The sequence below is a fragment of the Gekko japonicus genome, unplaced genomic scaffold (genome assembly GCF_001447785.1).
Source record: "Gekko japonicus isolate JY-2015 unplaced genomic scaffold, Gekko_japonicus_V1.1 scaffold1154, whole genome shotgun sequence".
NCBI lineage: Eukaryota > Metazoa > Chordata > Lepidosauria > Squamata > Gekkonidae > Gekko > Gekko japonicus.
The window spans coordinates 421,261-439,707 of NW_015163636.1; the positions used below are offsets into that span (position 1 = coordinate 421,261).

An 18,447-nucleotide genomic window follows, 5' to 3' on the forward strand; every position below is an offset into this window, starting at 1 on the left:
ACCTTGCCCTATAAACATTATGCCATACTACAGACCCTAAAATACACAGGCTGGGCAAGAGGGTCATAGCAGCGTCTATTAGTTTTGAGAAAATTCTTGCTCTCCTGTTTCTTTTTTGGAAGCTCTACCTGGAAAAAAATGGTAGCCCCTTCTAGCATGCAAAGTTTCCCAGGGCCCTGGGCTGTCACCCTATGCATACTTACTCAGGAGTAAGCCCTGCTGAATTTATGCATAAAGTTAGGCTGTTGATTTTTTAAAAAAATCTCACATGATTTTCTTTAATTCATTAGTCCCCTCTGTCTTCCCAGCTGGGGCCTGTGGCAAAAGGCTTCTAGTTCTGTACTCAAAGCCCCACCCACCCTCCTCTGGCTAACTGTCTACAGCTTTGGTGCTCCACCTCTGGGTGGAGAAAGTACTGGAATCACTCTCCAACTGCCAGCTGTGAGGCATGAAGGACAGTTCCCTCATCCAATCAACAGCGGCAGCAGCTTTCCTTTCTGTTCGGCTGCCCCCACACCCAGCACCTGTCAGCTGCCGGTCTCCTGGCCCAGTTTACCACAGCAATCTCTACAGCTGCTGGGATTATTCACTAGTTCACAGTGGAAAGTTTATCCTGAACTGTTTGCCTGGCTTTGAGTCATCAGTCCCAGGTAACAAAGTCCAGAAGCTGAGGTCTTCTTACTGGCATGTGAAATGTGATCCTCTGTTTGTTCATTCGGAAGCAGATCCTACAGAGTTCAATGGGGTTGGCTCCCAGTCTGTACATTTATGCTGGCAGATTTTAAAAACATGCTGCTTCTCCTAAATCTGATTGCAGCTCAGTAATCTCTGTAGGAACCAGGGTTGCTAGACTAAAAGAGAGGAAGTGACGAGTTACTAGGGTGTAAACCTTGCTGAAGTTAGTGAATCTTGTTTCTGAGTAAACATGCATAGGATCAGGCTGCACAAAATAGCAAAGAGTTCTGATTGTTTTTCCATGTGGTGGAATAATAAGGGAGTGAGAAATTAGCAATATCAGCACCTCAGTTTTATTTATGTGTGTTTGGAAATATACCTCACTGAGTTTAATTCCAGCAAATCCTTTATACAAATCACTTCAGTGATATACTTTTGAAACTTGAACCTGAAAGTTTGGCTTAGATCTAAGATAGTATCTGAAGTTACTTTCAGAACACTGATTTAAAACTTGCCTGTAAAGATACGTATTATACAATTGTTGTCTTAAGAGATGTTCTGTAATGTGTAGTATAGTTTTCTGGCATCTTCAGCCTGGACATAGTTAAGCATTAATGTTTTTGCTAACCTATGTTTGTACTTCATCTGCAGACAGCCTGCGAGCTGGTTACTCTCATCTTGTTCTGAGCTGAAATTAAGTATGAGAGCTGAAATCACTAGTAAGTCTCAGTGCTTTTCAGCAGTATTGGGATCATTTAAGAACATCACAAAGTCGGGAGCAAGATTTTCAGTTCCCCAGAGTTCATCATTGGGCTAAATGTTGGACATTAAAAAAAAAAAAGAATCTCCAGAAGGTAGTGGAGAGAAGAGGATATTTCTGGATATGGTAGAACAGCCTGAAGACTGCAGTTCGTGTTAGTGATTGGAATGGACAGTGTGTGATACAGCATTAAGTCAGACTATGCTAGGTGAAAAAGGTTCTAAGGTTGCTGTTGATCAGGGGGTCCCCAGCCGTTTCAATCCTGTGGGCAACTTTGGGATTTTGACACAGGGTGGTGGGCACAACTACAAAGTGGCTGCTGCAGTTAGGAAATTTCGGCTACGAAATGGCAAGGAGTGAGATGCATACCTCTAATTGTAACTCTTTAACATTTCAGGCAAAAGCTCTGTTTAATAGGATGCCTTTTAAAATTAATATAGTTATATAAAAAACATTTTCTTGTGTACACTCACAGCAACACAGTGAAGATCTTTGTGCTGCGGTGGCAGCTGTTGTTGAAGTAACTTTTAAAAACTCTGCATGACCAATCAGATCTTCATTTGCCCTGCTGGGCAAAAGCTCCACCTGGCTTTGCCCATTTTCTACAAACACTTGATGGGTACAGGAAAGGTGTCAGTGGGTGCCATGCTGCCCACGGGCACCGTGTTGGGGCCCCCCTGCTCCAGATGCTACAGAGACAGAACAATAAGGTGCCTCTTTTCTTTCAGAAGTGTAAAGGCTAGCAGTTATTTGGATCTTGCTGGCTCTGTTTGTGTAGCAAGATAGTCCCTTATTCCTTGGAAGCTTCATCAGGTGTGTAGGGTTGGCGCTCTCATTAGGCAGGGTGAAGTTGCTATAGGCAGTGAATTTTAGGTACTATTATAGCACAGCAAGTGTTCAATTATGTAAATTATATAAAATAATAATACTGAGGATTTTCAGGAAGACAGATGAGATTCTGGAGGTGGGCTTGATTTTGATCTACTCGTTTTAGATTTCTCACTCAGCACTACTCCATTAAAACTGCGTAGGTTCTTAATGACTCATTTCCTTGTGGTTCCTTGCCTCTTTGAACAAACTTTGAGGCACTGATTGATTTTAGATAATAGGCCCATGTTGACAGCGTTCTTGATAGTGTTAGGTAAAGGGAAAGGTTTCCCTTGCTCGAAAGCCAGTCGAATCTGACTCTAGGGTTGCGGTGCTCATCTCCGTTTCCAAGCCGAAGAGCCAGCGCTGTCCAAAGACATTTCTGTGGTCATGTGGCCGGCATGCAGGGCCGGCCTCAGGGTTTTTTGCAGACTAGCCGAGGATACCTTCTGGCACTGCACCCCCCCCCCCCCCTCCCCGATTTGCTCCGGGGGTTCTCCCCCCATACATGCTCCCCCTCCCCCCCCCCCCCCCCGTGCGCTCACCAATTTTCAAACAAGGATAAACAACACAAGGCCCAGAAAGACACATGTGTTCCTGCATGGACACATGTACTTTGCTTTACACTTAAGATCATGTTATACAGATGAATCATCCTTTAATGCACTGGCACCCTGTCACCCTCACACAGGGTGGTGAAAAGGAAGGTTTTTCTCACCCTTTCGGGGCGGATCTCTGACTGAAGTAAGTGCTGGCAGGCTCTGCCCCTTGTCACTCTGACCTCTGTTCCTCCCCTGGCTGTGTTCCAGGTGCCCTCCGTCCTAACCTAACCTTTGATGGGACCCTCCTCCTCTTCACCTCCCCCCCCCGGCATTTTCCTTTTTTTTTAAGCATCCCGGCTGGCCACGGGTTCTGTAGCAACTGGAAGGTGCCCCCCCCCGATTTCAGACGATCATGCCTGATCTCTCCAGAAAGAAGACCCCTGCTGCCCGGCAGGGCTGTTTAGTCTTTTGCCCGGACGGAGGGGAGAAGGAGCCCTGCGGGGGCGGGGGGCAGCCGGGAGCCAGACTATGGCGCTTTGGGACACGGGTTTGGGGAGTGGAAGGAGAGGGGTGGTAGGAAGAAGTGGCTGCGTCTGGAGGCTTTGCAGGATCTTTTTTCTTTGGAGAGGTAAGTTGGCATGTAGTGATCCTGGCCGTGTGGCCTTTAGGAACTGAGGCGGCCCATCCGCTCCGGGCCTGGTGCTGTCCTCTCGGTCTCCTCTTGGACTTGGCCGCAGGAGCTCCCTCGCAGGGAGAAGGCAACTGTGCAGGGCCCGCCTCTCCACCGCCACCTTCTCCTCCTCCGCTGATGCAGCCCCAATGCCGTGGAGGAGCCCCTCGGGACAGGCACCGAGAGTAGTGGGTGGGGCGCTTCCTTCCTCGCCCCCCGCCCCCTCCTGATGGTGGTGCTGCGGCAGCGGCGGCGGAGGTCACACGTTCAGGGACTATATGCAGGGCTTTTGACGGGGGCGGGCAGGTGCAGTTTGGCACCCCTAGGGGCCGGTGTGCTCTAGGTGAATGCCTAGTTTGCCTAGTGAGCGAGGCGGCCCTGCCGGCATGACTAGACGCCAAGGCGCACGGAATGCTGTTACCTTCCCACTGAAGCAGTACCTATTTATCTACTTGCAATTTCTTGCTTTCGAACTGCTAGGTTGGCAGGAGCTGGGACCAGAGACGGGAGCTCACTCCGTCATGCGGCACTCGGGTCTTGAACTGCTGAACTACCGACCTTCCAGTCTGCAGCTCAGCGTCTTAACCACTTGAGTCACCGCAGCCCCTTTATCTCTTGTTCTCTCCTGTGTCCAAATGCCAGTGGATGTTGATTTACTTAAAAGATTTCTATGCCACTTCATAACACAGTACTTGAGCCTGCTTGTGACACAATAAAGTCTAAAAAATGAAATGCAGTTTAAATCATTAGTTATTACTGCAGAAGAAATCTAGCAGATGTTAAAAGTAGAAAAAATATGAGGGGAAAGTACGTATTATTTATTTAGATATTTATGCCCTGCTCTTCTTCCCGGTAGGAACCTAATACACTTTACGACACCATTCACCCTCCACTTTATCCTTACAACAGCAGCCTTTCTAGGTAGGTTAGGCTGAGAGTGTTAAGCACAAAGCCACACAGTAAGTTTCCATGGCAGAATGGGGATTTGACCCGGGATCTCCCAGCTCCTAATTCTGATGAGGAAAAAGGACGTTTTCATTTGGCATCTAAAAGGGTAGGCTGCAGGTAAAAAGATACAGGGAGAAAGTTCAACAGATGAAGAGCTAAGAAGACCCTTTCTTTACTAACCTGCTACTTCACCTTAGAAGTGGGGGGCACGCACACAAATATTTGTTGTGTGGCAGAGTTGCACACAGGAAGCACATAATAATATAAAATATGTAACCAAATTGATACAACAGGTATACATACTGATTTGGTAATCCCCCAAAATACTATTATCTAAATTTTCAGTCCACTCAATCACAGCTGGGGAGAGTTCCAAGAGCTCCTCCGTCACATCTCCCTGCAAAGCACAACTGTTCACATTCCTGTGACAGATGGAAAATAGTTTGGTGGGCTGTACCACAGTTGCATTTGGGTCCTGGTATTTTGCCCCATTTAAACAACAGGTCTGCACAACTGCCAAAGCCTGTCCGTATTCTATTAGCTGTCTTCCATATTTTACGTGGCAGGTCAAATCCTGAGGTGCTCTCATTGGTGTTTATCGTTATGGCTATTGGGTGGAACTGTTTGCATCCATGTCTGCAACACAACCATTCATTCTTTAGAGATTTTTGTGATCACAGGATTTGTGCAGGTCTTATTGCTGGGTGCCAGGATCTTAGTCTGGAGAGGCCCGCATCAGCCATATCTTTGTGGATGGGCAACTCTCCATTTTCAGTGATCTTTCTATATTCATGAAAAAGAGCATCTGGTCTTTGGATATACATGGGAGCAATGTGGCACAAGGTGGGTAGCCAATAGGCCTGAGTGGGTTTTAATACATGTGCTGATGGTTCTCATTGTATTAAGTTGAACATCAAGTTTGTGGACATGGGGGCTGTTGAGCATATCTTTGTGGATGGGCAACTCTCCGTTTTCAGTGATCTTTCTATATTCATGAAAAAGAGCATCTGGTCTTTGGATATACATGGGAGCAATGTGGCACAAGGTGGGTAGCCAATAGGCCTGAGTGGGTTTTAATACATGTGCTGATGGTTCTCATTGTATTAAGTTGAACATCAAGTTTGTGGACATGGGGGCTGTTGAGCCACACTGAAGCACCATATTCCACAGTACTATACACCAACCCTGAAGCTGAGCATGTAATAAAGGCAGAGCAATAATTATGGCAGATCAATAAGGGAACAGACTTTGTCAAATACCTATTTATTCCTTTCCATTTTCACTCAGATTCATAGGATCACACCTCTTTAAAAAAACCCTTGTAATCTGAAATACATTGTTTCGTGTTCATCATCACTAACATGGATTTAAACATTTCAGTCTGTAAGCAAGGGTTAAAAGCAGGGTAGAAGAAATATATGTCTGGTTTCTAGGCTTAAGTTTGGGGGTAATGAGCATAAGATTCTTAAATATTAGATGTGCAAAATCAGTGCCTGCATTTAATTTTCAGGACCCCAGAGACTCCAATTCTTTTTTCCACAGGCCTTGATTGAAGTGGTAGAGAAAATTACTGCTTAGTCTGAAGCATGTGATACAGCTGCCTTGCAGAAGCAAAGCAAGTGTGGGTTTGATCAGTGGCTGGGGAACCTTACATATCTTGAATTCCAATACAGCAGGGCTTCTCTTATGTAATTAAAAGAGGATTTTCAAGACAATGCCAGATTTAGACAACTTTATGGGAAACAGAGTGTATTTTCCGTGTTTTATTTTGTATTTCATGTACAAGATCCAAGCTTTTTGCTTCAGATCAGGGGTCGTTTCGTAGAAAAAGAGCTAGGGGAACTCATTAGCATAACTCATTAGCATATGCCACACCCCCTGACATCAGGGGCCCGGCGGTGGACCTGCAAGGCCGGCGCGAGTGTGAGGAAGCCCCGTCAAGGCCCTCCCTGGCTCCAGGGAGGCAGGGGTGGGGAGAGGCGGGGAGGAAGCAACTGACCCTTTCTCTTCTCCTGCCTCCTCCTGGCTGAATGAGGGCCGGAAGCGGGGTGGCTGGAAGCAGGGGGCAGGGCTTCATCATGTGCCCTGCCCCCGCACCTCACCCGGGGGAACTGCGTTACCCCGCGATCCCCCCCCCAAATGACCTCTGCTTCAGATTAATAAACCCTGAAAAACCCCATGTTCTCCATACAAAATGAGAAACAGGCATGTTGTGGTATGTGCTTCCCACTTCCCTGAGTGGCAATAAGTTCCACTGCCTGATAGGGTCCTTTTGGATGAGGGAACACTGGAGACTGATGCACAGACTATAGAAATGACTTCATTTACAAATACACAGAGCACAGGTGGAAGCAAGGAGGTTACTCCTGTGAGGCAGCAGATCAGCTACCCCAGCATCAGATCCGCAGAGAAAGATAAAAGAGAGATTCTGTGCCTCCAGTGTGCTTCAGTGAACTGACACCTGTTTTGTTGCCTTTTCTCTCCATCCTGAATCTAAATTTAAGCTTGCTTTTTCTCTCTCTTAATCTTCGCCTGTCACAGCTTGAAGGGCTCACCTGCAGCCTTTCGTGAATGCTTAAAAGAGCCATCAGAGATCCCCTCCTAATAATTAGTGTCAATGAAGAAGCATCTGCTGACCATTCTGGGCCATTAACTTAACACAAGACTGGTCTGTCAGAAGCTGTACAGGCATAAATGAGGGAGGGACACCAGCATCCAGCAACAAAATCATATCATCCCATCTTTTGAGGTCACCCCAAATGACACAATACTGGGCACGATTTTGAGGTCTTCATGAAGCCGATGTTATAAAAAATGTAAGAATGTGAAAGAGGCATTAAGGAAAATTTTCTGGGTCCAGATCTTAAGACCCTGTCATGCCAGCCTTTGATGACGAATGCTGGCAGGCTTACTTTTTGATAGCTGTAGGTGTTAAATTATAGCACGTGCGTTATGGGAGATACGTTATCTCATTTGAGGGAGGGAAGTCCTTCCAAATATCTTCCCAAACTTGTGTGAGGATCACAGTTCTCTTCGCAGGCTGGGAGCATATGAAATCACTTGGTAGTCTTTAACAAAGGTTGAGATAAATTTATGATGGTTCACAGAGTATATTGAATTAAAGTCAAATTGAGTTGTTATTACCTTGCATAAGCAGTCTTTAAACAGTGGGAAAATGTTGCCCTTCCTGTTGTATAACAGTTAAACTAGCGGTTAACATCTTAAAGACTAGATTTAGGACAGGTATTTGTTCTCCTCCATGCCACTCTCCACCTCTGTACTGGAGTACCATGCAGTGTGGTGTGGTCTGCTTCCAAGTACTGGGTTACCTTGTTAGTATGTGGAATTATTATTATTATTATTTTGTATGTGGAATTATGACGACCCCACCCTCTTCCTTCCCTCAGAGGCACAATTTTCCTTCCATTTTTCTTTCCCTTTACTGACTGAGCCACCCTAGTAATGGGTTTTCTTCTTTGCTGAAGAACTCTGGCTATTCCACCCTGTCACAGTATGATATTTTGGCCATTGGCTCAGCCCAGGAACCTGAAGGAAGGGTCAGGATCACCCTTTAACTTAAACCACTTAAATGGCACTCAAGGCATTTTGAAATTCAAAAATAGAAAAATAATTTATTTAACATAGAGGGGAAAGGTCAGGTGGAATGAGGGGCTGAAATTTCTGAGGTAAAACCAGTACATGCACAGACTTTAGTTCTTATGTTTCAGGTGAATGAGAGTTTCTTAAGTTTTTCTCAGTGACTCAAATCTTTATGTTGAGAGGCTTTTGTTCCAGTGTTTCCCCAAACACTCTAGAGTACACTTTCTTTGCAAATTCACAGACTGTTTTGGTTTCCAGAAGGCTGGTTCACCCTTTCCAGTACACAAAACCCTTCTCTTGAAACACCAGTACTTGTCTTGAGTTTTTAACTGACTCTTAAGGTCACTAAAGGCAGTTTCTAACCACACCAGATAAGGGATCTCTGTACTCTTCAGAGCTCACTCCCTGTTTGACTGGGTAGAGAAATTATCCCTGTCACTAGAAGATCTATCCTCTTTCTTTGGCCCATATGGGAGTCTTCAGGTGTTGCTGGATGTGGTCCCTGAGAGCCAGTTTGGTGTAGTGGTTAAGTGCGCGGACTCTAATCTGGGAGAACCGGGTTTGATTCCCCACTCCTCCACTTGCACCTGGCTGGATGACCTTGGGCAAGCCGTAGCTCTGATAAGAGCTGTTCTTGAAAAAGAGCAGTTTCTGTCAAGAGCTCTCTCAGCCCCACCTACCTCACAGGGTGTCTGTTGTGGGGAGGGGAAGGGAAAGGAGTTTGTAAGCCGCTCTGAGACATCTTTGGGTAGTGAAGGGCGGGGTATGAATCCATTCTCTTCTTCTTCTTCCCAAACTTCCTTGCCAACTTTCCCCCAGTTCTCCTGTCAGTGTTCAACTGCTCTCAGTAAGGGCTGAATTCTGAAACTGTCAGTGCTCGACTCTTCTCAGCTACAGATGAAATCAGACTGAAGTCTCCTCAGCATCCAGTTACAAAGTCTTTCTCTGCTCAGTACTTGATAACCAGTCAGATTGCTTGGAGCAGCCTGTTACTCAAGGCTCTCTGTTTCTGTGAAGAATTAATCCTTCACAGGGCTTTTTTTGTAGAAAAAGCCCAGCAGGAACTCATTAGCATAATAGGCCACACCCAACAGCAGAAACTCATTAGTATATTAGGCCACACCCTTGACAGCACAGCTTATTAGCACATTAGGCCACACCCCCATGCCTTCCCTTGGCTTGCCTGGGCGTCCTGCAGCTGCAGGGAGCCTGAGCAAGCCAGCCCTTGGACAGGTCAGGGAAGGCACGGGGAGGCATTTAAATGCCTCCCCGATCCTTCTTGGGGGGCCCTGGCCTGCCCGCCTCGGAGTCGCCAGGGGGTGCGCTCTCCAGGACTTCCCTCTGTAGCCACACACGCAGATGTTTTGGCTGTAGTGGGCGTGGCCAATTCTGAAGCCAGCCAGAACTCCGTTCCTGTGCGTTCCTGCCCAAAAATAGCCTTCACAGTCCTTCAGTTTTTTGTACAGCATTTCTAAGCTTTTAAAAAGTCAGTCACAGGAGTCAACATACCACAGGGTAGAGCCAATTGTTCTTCCTGCTGTGTGCAATTTTACATGTGGTGATTGAGGTTGCCAACAACCTGGGGAAGAGTCTTGCCCTTTTAACAGAGGCTTAGTATGTGGAAATGGGCTGTTGAAGCTTTTCCTGGCATGGATGTAAATAATATCCCATTAAGCCTCTATTAAAGGGGCAGGATAGTTTTTCTTCAGGTTGTTGGCAACCCTACCAGCTATTCAGTGGGAAGGTAAAAGAACTCTGTATATGGAGACAAGTGACAGGAAGCGAAGGGACTGATGCCAGCATGACAGGTGTTGCTGGATGTGGTCCCTGCAGATAAGCTTGCAGAAATCTTTCCTGGCTTACCCGTTGGCACATACTTAGCCCTTCTAGCAGGGTGCACTTTGGGCCTAATTTTTTCTCCCCACGTTCCTTGAGCACAAAGGCGGGACCATTCATGAGCTCTTTGGTTCCTTTAACCAATACTGCTATTGCTGGTTGCTAGCCCTGACCATAAATTAACCCACCAAAATCTTTCACCAAACAGAAAAGCAATTTAAACATTACAGTGGTTTTATAGACAGGAAAAATGTCCCTCTCCCCAGTTCATAACCTGGGAACAAAATACGGGGATGCACACATTGCAAGAAGATATTTTCATGGTGCTTGTTTTGGGAAGGGGGGTCCTCTTGTAATGGGACTTTCTGGGGGGTCCTACCTTTACTTACTTTTACTCAAGGAGACTCCACCCCTCGCCTTATATCTCTGTGGCTGTCAGTCAGTTAGCCTTTATTGGCATAAAAAAATACCTTAAAAGAAGATTACTATAAGAAAATATACATATAAAACCATATACAACCAAGTATTTTGCAAACTACGTAATATTGCATAATGTGACAAAACAATTTGTTACAAAGTTGCTCATTTTGGTAGTTTTTCCTGACGTCGCTTTATAGCTGATTGTAAAAACATGGCTACCTTCACTGATATTTCAGTAGCGGAGTCCTTCAGAAGACGGTGCACTTTTAAAGCACCAGGAAGGTCCATCATTTTGGCTAAAATAGGGTTTAAATATCTAAAAAATATATGTGAAACTGTCTCAGTGCATCCAGAGTTACAATGGCAAAGTCTAGCCGTATATGCTACTTATTATATCTCCCATGCAAGATTGCTGATGGTAGTGCATTGAATCTTGCTAGTGAAAAGGCTCTGTGCCGTTGTGGTGCTTGTATTTCAGATAGGTATGGGGCCATTCGGCCTACCGTGAGGGGAATCTCAAAGTTCAGAGGGGAGGAAGATTTGTTGGCTAAACTGTATAGCCTTTGTGTTTCAATGTCAAGGACTCTGCGTTTAATCATCTGAAAAGCACCGATAAAAGGGAGCATAAGCAGTGAGTCCAATGGGATGCCCATGGCAGTTATTTTGTTCTCAGTGTGTGGTAGCCAGTTAGACATGTTTGACTTTGTGAGCATTTGTTGTATAAGGCTCCCTTGGTCTACATTGTAATGTAAACACAGCCAATATTTTACTGTCATTAGCCACGCACCAGATTCCACAGAACTTAACCCAGTTTCTAAACACAAGGCTGCATAAGGTACATAGCACGGCATTCCCATGATCTTTTGAAGAAATTTAGATTGAACACGTTCTATTCTAACATGTACAGGAGGGCTGGAGACTCCTTTATTTGATGGGATTCTTGAAGTTAATTTCCCTGTCAGTGAACATTTGATTTGGCATTTTGTTGATGTGTCTTATCCATATTGGAATACCATACATGAGTCGGGGGATTACTTTGGCCTTGAAGACTTTTAATGCAGCTGGTATGAATTGATTGCCTCTGGTGTAGAAGAAACGGGAAATGGCAGAAGCATTTATGTTGGCCATATTTATTGCTGAATTACGCTGCACAGACCAAGATGCATTACACTGGAAGTGCAGACCTAAGTATCTAAAAATTTTAACTTGTTCAATTGGTTTGCCTCCAATTGTCCATTTGAATGGTTTCCAAGTTTTGGAAAAGACAAGTATTTTTTATTTTTCATGGTTTAAAAGTAAGGTATTTGTTATAAAATATGAAATACATCTATTTAGTGAACGCTTTAAACCAACTTTGGAGCAGGACAATAGTACCATGTCGTCCGCATATAATAGTAGAGGGACATGGACAGAACCCAGTTTAGGAGCATGGCAATCAACAGCTTTGAGATAAGGGGAGAGATCATTAAGGAACAGGTTAAATAGAAAGGGTGCTATCTATAGCCTTGTTTGACGCATTTATTTGATGGGATTTTTGAAGTTAATTTCCCTGTCAGTGAACATTTGATTTGGCATTTTGTTGATGTGTATAGCTTTTTTATAAGGTTAAGGAGTTTCTTATCTATGTTTAGTTGTTGTAGCTTAGCCCAGAGGAGTTCCCTGTCGATTGAATCGAATGCCCCTTTAAGATCTATGAAGGCAGCGTATAATTTTACATTGCTTCTTTTAACATACTTATTATTCAGGTACTCTAATACAATGCAATGGTCTAAAGTAGTTTTCCCTTTACAGAATCCCAGCTGTTCCGGGCCTAAGATTCTCTGTTCTGTCATCCATATGGTCAGCTTAATTAGTAAATGTTTGGCATACAGTTTGCCCATAACGGAAAGCAGGCTGATTGGTCTATATCTGGAAGGAATTGAGCAATCACCTTTTTGTAAATTGGGACTACGATTGCATTTAACCATGCATCAGGAATAAGGCCAAATTTATCAATCATTGTAAAAAAAGATGCAAGAGGGGCCACCCACCAGTCAGGGTCTAGTTTTAAAATTTCAGGGAGAATTATATCAGGACCAGCTGCTTTTCCTGGTTTTAATTGGCCAATCAGTTCTTTTATTTCATCAGGTGTTACATGAGGCCAGTCAGGTAAGTCCTCAGACAGAAAATCTGAGGGTTCCATAGTGCAGACATCATCCTGATAGAATAATGTCAAAAATATTGAAGCTTCGTGGCTGTATGATCATAGAGGAGGGCAGTTTAGTCTCCTGCGCCATGCCGCTGTGTTTACTCTATCCAGATTCACCAGTTTTATGACCCCAGGTAGGATGTCTTTTAGCCTGCCAGCTGGCAGCCTGCCTGCCCCTCTCCTGCCATACATTTTGGTCAGATGCTGCCTCCTGCCAGTCAGTCTCTTGGTAAATCTACCCCCTCCCAAAGTCCTAGCTGCCTCAGAATCTACTGCACGCACTGACTGAGGGAGCTTTCTGGCCAAGGAAAGTGTCTCACTAACTGCTTAAACACCACCCGTAATATCTGGTGCAGTGTCAGGATCCAGAAGAATCCAGGTCAGCCCCAAGAGGAGCTGGGGAATGAGTGAGAGGTGGTTGGGGGTGGTGGTATTGCGCCAAAGTCCACATGTCTGTCTTGCTGCAGAACACATAAAATGGATTATTTTTTTCTGGGAGAGGCTTTTGAAAAAGGGAGTATGAATGTCATTTGTTTCAGTGATTGATAGATGTATAACCTTTTACTGCATAGTTGTCTAATTTTTAAAAATCTGCTTTTAGTCTCAGCAAGAAAGGAAGACCATAGAGTTGCCAATCTCCTCATCAAACCAGTGGGGAGATTTGGGTGTGTGTGTGTTCTGGGATGTCCCTGATATGATGACATCACCTGGAAGTGATATCATCACATCAGGGAGGTTTGAGAGCAAAACTCTATGGTAAAACCAGCTTCAAACCATAGAGTTTTGCCCTCAAACCAGCACATCACTGTGTTCCCGATGCAATGATGTTATGTCTGGGTGATGTCATCATGTCGGGGACATTGCACAGCAGTGTCGCTGTTTGGGAGTGGGGTTCCCCTGCCGGCCAGCTGGATGGTGGCAGGCAGGAGCCCAGAAAACTGGGGGAACCCCTACTGGGACCTGGGGACTGGCAATCCTGTCAAACTATATGGAAGAGGACTGTAGTGTGTCAGTTTGGACTGATGGCCCTGCTGGGAGATGGAGGGGCAGACCTTCTGACTAGGGAGAAATGTTTGGGCCTTTGAGAAGATCCCGAGTGGGGAATTAAAGCAATGCACCAAATACCCCTTCTGGAATTAAAGAGTTGACAGGAGGGCAGATTCCACTCTTTTTTTTTTTTTTAATAAAGGTTTTATTGGCTCCCCTAAAAAGGGGAGGTATTTCGCTTAAAAGAAAAAAAGGAAGGGGTAGACAGTGGGAGAAAGAGAAAGCTGAGTGATATATAAACTGGTAAATTAAACTGTTAGTAATGTCCAATTAATCTTCTTGGGTTTCTTCTGTGTGTTGCCAAACTTCTTTTCTTAGTCCTGTTACATGTATTCTCTGTTAGTATGTTAGTAATGTTCCTTTGAGCTTCTGTTAATAAAAAGGGTCTCTTCTGTGCACATTCAGAACCGCTTCTTTGCGTGCTGGGTACTTTTACTATCGCTGACGTGGAGGAGCTTCCTCTGTGTCTTCTCCTTCCGGCTTATTAGATCCTCCTTCGGGTTGTTGTTAATACGCTCAGTTCATGTACTATAAATCCTCTTCCTTTCATGCCCCGGAGGTCCCCATTTTCGAGAATGGTATCAATTTCATTTTCGCTTTTATATTCGCTCCCAGACTCTCTATGGGTCCTCCTCGCAATTGTTGACTTATAAGCGCTTATCAGGCACTTCTCGCTGTCACAATTCCAACTTATCTTTTTTGCAAAACTCCCGTCGGATTCACAGCCATAAACAGTCCAAACATTCAACAGCCGGCTCTTGCACACAAACAAACGCCCAGACGGAAGTCCCTCCCTCCTTCTCCGCTCGCTTTTGCCCAGCTCCGACATCTTTTCTTTTTTGTTTACTTTTAGAAAGTTCTTAAAATGTGCTCCAGAGAGACAAGTTTCTCGCTTTCAAATACATCAAAGGAAAACATCACTGTCCGCTCAATTCATCCCCCCCCTCCTTGTCTTTTTCGCTTGTATAGATGGAGGATTAACCTCTTCGCCTTTTTCGCTGGGAGGGGGGGGAAACAATTTTCAGTTCTTTTTCTCTGCATTTTGACAACTCACAGTTAAGCCGATCTTTTCTTTTTCTTTTCCACTTTTGCGGATGGTCGCTTTATCACTCGGTGACGTCTGGTGGCTCCGCTAAACCCCGTTCGGGGTCGCTCACGCAGCAAGGTCCATTGGGGCAGGGCATGGCGGGAGCCTCGCTCTCCGACCTCTCGGCCGAAAGAGCGACTCCCCCCTAGTGCGCCCTAAAGCGCCCCGGATCCGAGCTCCTCTCTTCTGAGGGGCTCGTTCGGGTCTCCGCTCGCGCGGATTCCCTCCTCCACCGCGGGCGGGCGAGGTGCCCTCGGGAGCGACCCGAGGAAGCGTCCGCCATGCGCGGGAGCCAGACCGGAAGCCCAGATTCCACTCTTTTAATGTTGTTTTGGCACAGCATGGAGACATTGCAGATAACTTGATTAGTGGAAGCAGCAACCCAATGTGTATCATTGGAGTCCCATGCTATCTCAGTTGATGGCTCTTTCTTGGTGGAATGTCTGTTGGGTGAGCCACGCATAGTGGAAGGTATTTCTCATTCCAGATCCCACTGAAGTATAGTGAGAACAAACGTGCTGTATGAATCTTCTACTTTTTTTCCATAACAAATTGAGTTCTATATGAGTAATTTGTGTGACATGCTGTAGGAACAAAGTTGTGGGTGTGGCTTATGTGGGCCAGTGGGAAGGGATAAATTGAGGGAAATCAAGGTGTGAGGCTTGTTGATTTTTTCCCCAAGGGATCTCGTCCTTTCTCCCCCCACCATTAATTCAAGCACCTTGTCCACTTCTGCCACTCATAGATTTCATCTCAGCAACCTAGAAGAACTGTTTGTAAAATCAAGCAGAAATGAAACAGCAGAGCAATAACGTACATTGCTTGATTACAAAGGCTACAGAAGAATCATAGTCAGCAACTCTTGTTTCTGCTGTGCTGCCAAGTGGGCAAAATTACCAGAGACATAATAGCCTCACAGGATGCTGCGGTCAATAACTGTTTTTTACAAAGCTCTGTAATATCTTTGCTGGATAAGTGGGCACAACCTAGTGCTCTCTTGCAGCTTGATTAAAACACTACATATAAACTTGAGAATTTGCCACGTGATTATTACAATACCATGAATTTAAAAATGACTGACCTCCCTCAATAGGTATTTTCCCAACAGGCTAGCCCCATAAATGCTTTGTATGAACTTGCCTTAAACCAAGACTTTACTAATTCAAAATGGGTAGTATTAAGATTTAAATGTAAGGCAGTCTAACAGCATTATCTTATAAATATAATTCTCCTAACGCATTGGCCATTTCCAGCTCTCCCATTGGCTGTGCTGTGCGCTCCATTAGCCATTGGCCCATCAACCACCACTCAAGAGTAATTGCGTGCCACTGGCTGGGTGCTGGGTCTGCTCCTCTTCCCCACCCACAGCCACTGTTTCCTGTCAGAATAACTGCCAAAACAGCTGTCTCTCCTGATGAAGACACTTCTGCTTCTCTCAGTGGCTGTTGCTAGGCAACCAAGCTTAGGTCTGTCAGTTAAAAGACAAAGGAAAGAAGCCCTTTCCAGGCCTTTGTGGGGAACTCATTGGAGCCAGTCCTGACTAGGGTTGCCAGCTCCAGGTTGGGAAATTCCTGGAGAATTTGTGCTGATGTCTACGGAAGCCAGGGTTTGGGAAGGGGAGAGGTCTCAGCTGAATAGAATGCCATAGAGTCCATCCTCCAAAGCACTTATTTTCTCCAGGGGAAGAGAGAGATCTGTTGTCTGGAGTTCAGTTGTGATACCAGACGATACCACAGCCAGCGTGGCGTACCAATTAGCACTTCAGAGCAGGGTCTGCCAGACCCAGGTTCTTGCTGTGGAAGCTGAGTGGGTGATTTCGGACCAGTCACAGACTTTTAGCCTAACCTATCTCACAGGGTTGTTGTGCAGATCAAAAGGGGGAAGAGGAGAATTATGTAAGCTGCTTTGGTCTCCACTACAGAGAAAGACTACTTTTCCTCCTGGGGATTCCAGGTGAGGGATGGAGATCATTCAGAATTACAACTGCTCTCCAAATGGCAGAGATCAGTTCCCCTGGAGAAAATGGTGGATTCTGTGTCCTTATACCCTGCTGAGATGGTCCCCCTATGACAGCCAGTGTAATGTAGCAGTCAGGGCTTCAGAGCAGGGTAGAGGCTGCAGGTGGTGGTGGGGAGATGGAAAGCTGAAGTCAGAGAGGCAGATAAAGGTAGGTTGATGATTGACTTGGAAGGAGAAAGGGTTGACCACTCCAGGTTCGGAAATTCCTGGAGATTTGAGGGGTGGAGCTTGGAGAGGGTGAGGTTTGAGGAGGGGTGGGACCTCAGACAGCTACAATGCCATAGACTCCACCCTCCAAACCAGCCATTTCCTCCTGGGGAACCATTGTTGCCAATCTCCAGGTGATGGCTGGAGATCACTCAGAATTACAACTGCTCTCCGGGAGGGAGGGGGGAAGAGATGGAAAGATGAAGTCAGAGGGGCAGATAACAGTAGGTTGATGCTTGGGTTGGAAGGAGATAGGGTTGCCAACTGCAAGTTGGGAAATTCCTGGAGATCTGAGGAATGGAGCCTGGAAAGGGTGGTGGTTGAGGAGGGGTGGGACCTCAGACAGGTACAATGCCATGGACTCCACCCTCCAAACCAGCCATTTCCTCCTGGGGAACCATTGTTGCCAATCTCTAGGTGAGGACTGGTGATCACTCAGAATTACAGCTGCTCTTCAGATGGCAGAGATCAGTTCCCCTGGAGGAAACGGTGGACTCTGTGTCATTAGACACTGCTGAGGTCACCACAGGAAATTGACACGAAGTGCCCAAGGCCAAGCCACCCACCCAGAGCCTCTTTCTAGAGCTCGTATTTATTTCCACAACAGGCCTTATTTCTAGTATAATAATAGTATAATATATCTACAATATATTTTCAAGGATATGCTTGTTTAAATGTGACCCCAGACCCAATTCCTTAAAAACACGAATATGTAGTTTGGCCCAGATATAAGTGCTGAGGTTGCATAGGATATAACAAATCGCAGCTTCCTCTTTGGATATTTGAAATTTTGCTTGTTGAAACTAAGGTACTTTTAAATAAATTCAAGTATTGCAGTTTTATATACTAAGTCACAAAGATGCATTTTATGTTAAATTAGGAAAATAAGGCTGAGTTTGATAAGAAAGTAACAGTGCCATCCTAAGCAGAATTAAGCGTAAAGGTAAAGGTTTCCCTTGCTCGAAAGCTAGTTGAATCTGACTCTAGGGGGCAGTGTTCATCTCCATTTCCAAGCCGAAGAGCCAGTGCTATCTGAAGATGTTTCCCTGATCACGTGTTTGGCACGACTAAACGCCGAGGCACACGGAACACTGTTACCTTCCCACCGAAGTGGTGCCTATTTATCTACTTGCAATTTCTTGCTTTCAAACTGCTAGGTTGACAGGAACTGGGTTCAGAGATGGGAGCTCACTCCGTCATGCAGCACTAGGGTCTCAAACTGCCGAACTACAGATCTTCTGGTCTGCAGCTCAGCATCTTAACTTCTAAGCCACTGTGACCCCAAGTAGAATTATACCCTTCTAAACCTATTGATTTAAGATGATTTAGAAGGATGTAAATCTGTTTAGGATTAGCACTAGGTGTTGCATATATTTAAATCCCTCCGTGTGTTTTCCAAAAAAGTGGAGGAAAGCACATTCTCCCCCATACCTTCAAAATTTCCAGAAATCCTACCTTTCTATGAGTGAAGTGGCAATCTAGGGCCAGACCTCTGCTGAGGCATACAAACTTTGGAATTTTCTCCCTGTGGTGGTTCACCTGGTGCTGAGTCTGTTAAATATTAGGCCCCAGGTGACCCCT

The 18,447-nt window shown here is 45.4% G+C and overlaps 1 protein-coding gene across 1 annotated transcript in view; it reads left to right on the forward strand.

The window, feature by feature from the left end:
* Positions 1-564: 564 nt before the first annotated feature.
* The window catches only part of LOC107107290 (phosphatidylethanolamine-binding protein 4-like), a gene marked incomplete at its 3' end in the record, with an annotated part of 150,511 nt that continues 132,628 nt past the window's right edge, over positions 565-18,447 (forward strand). The window contains exon 1 of the mRNA XM_015407571.1: positions 565-650. The remainder of the gene's footprint in view (positions 651-18,447) is intronic.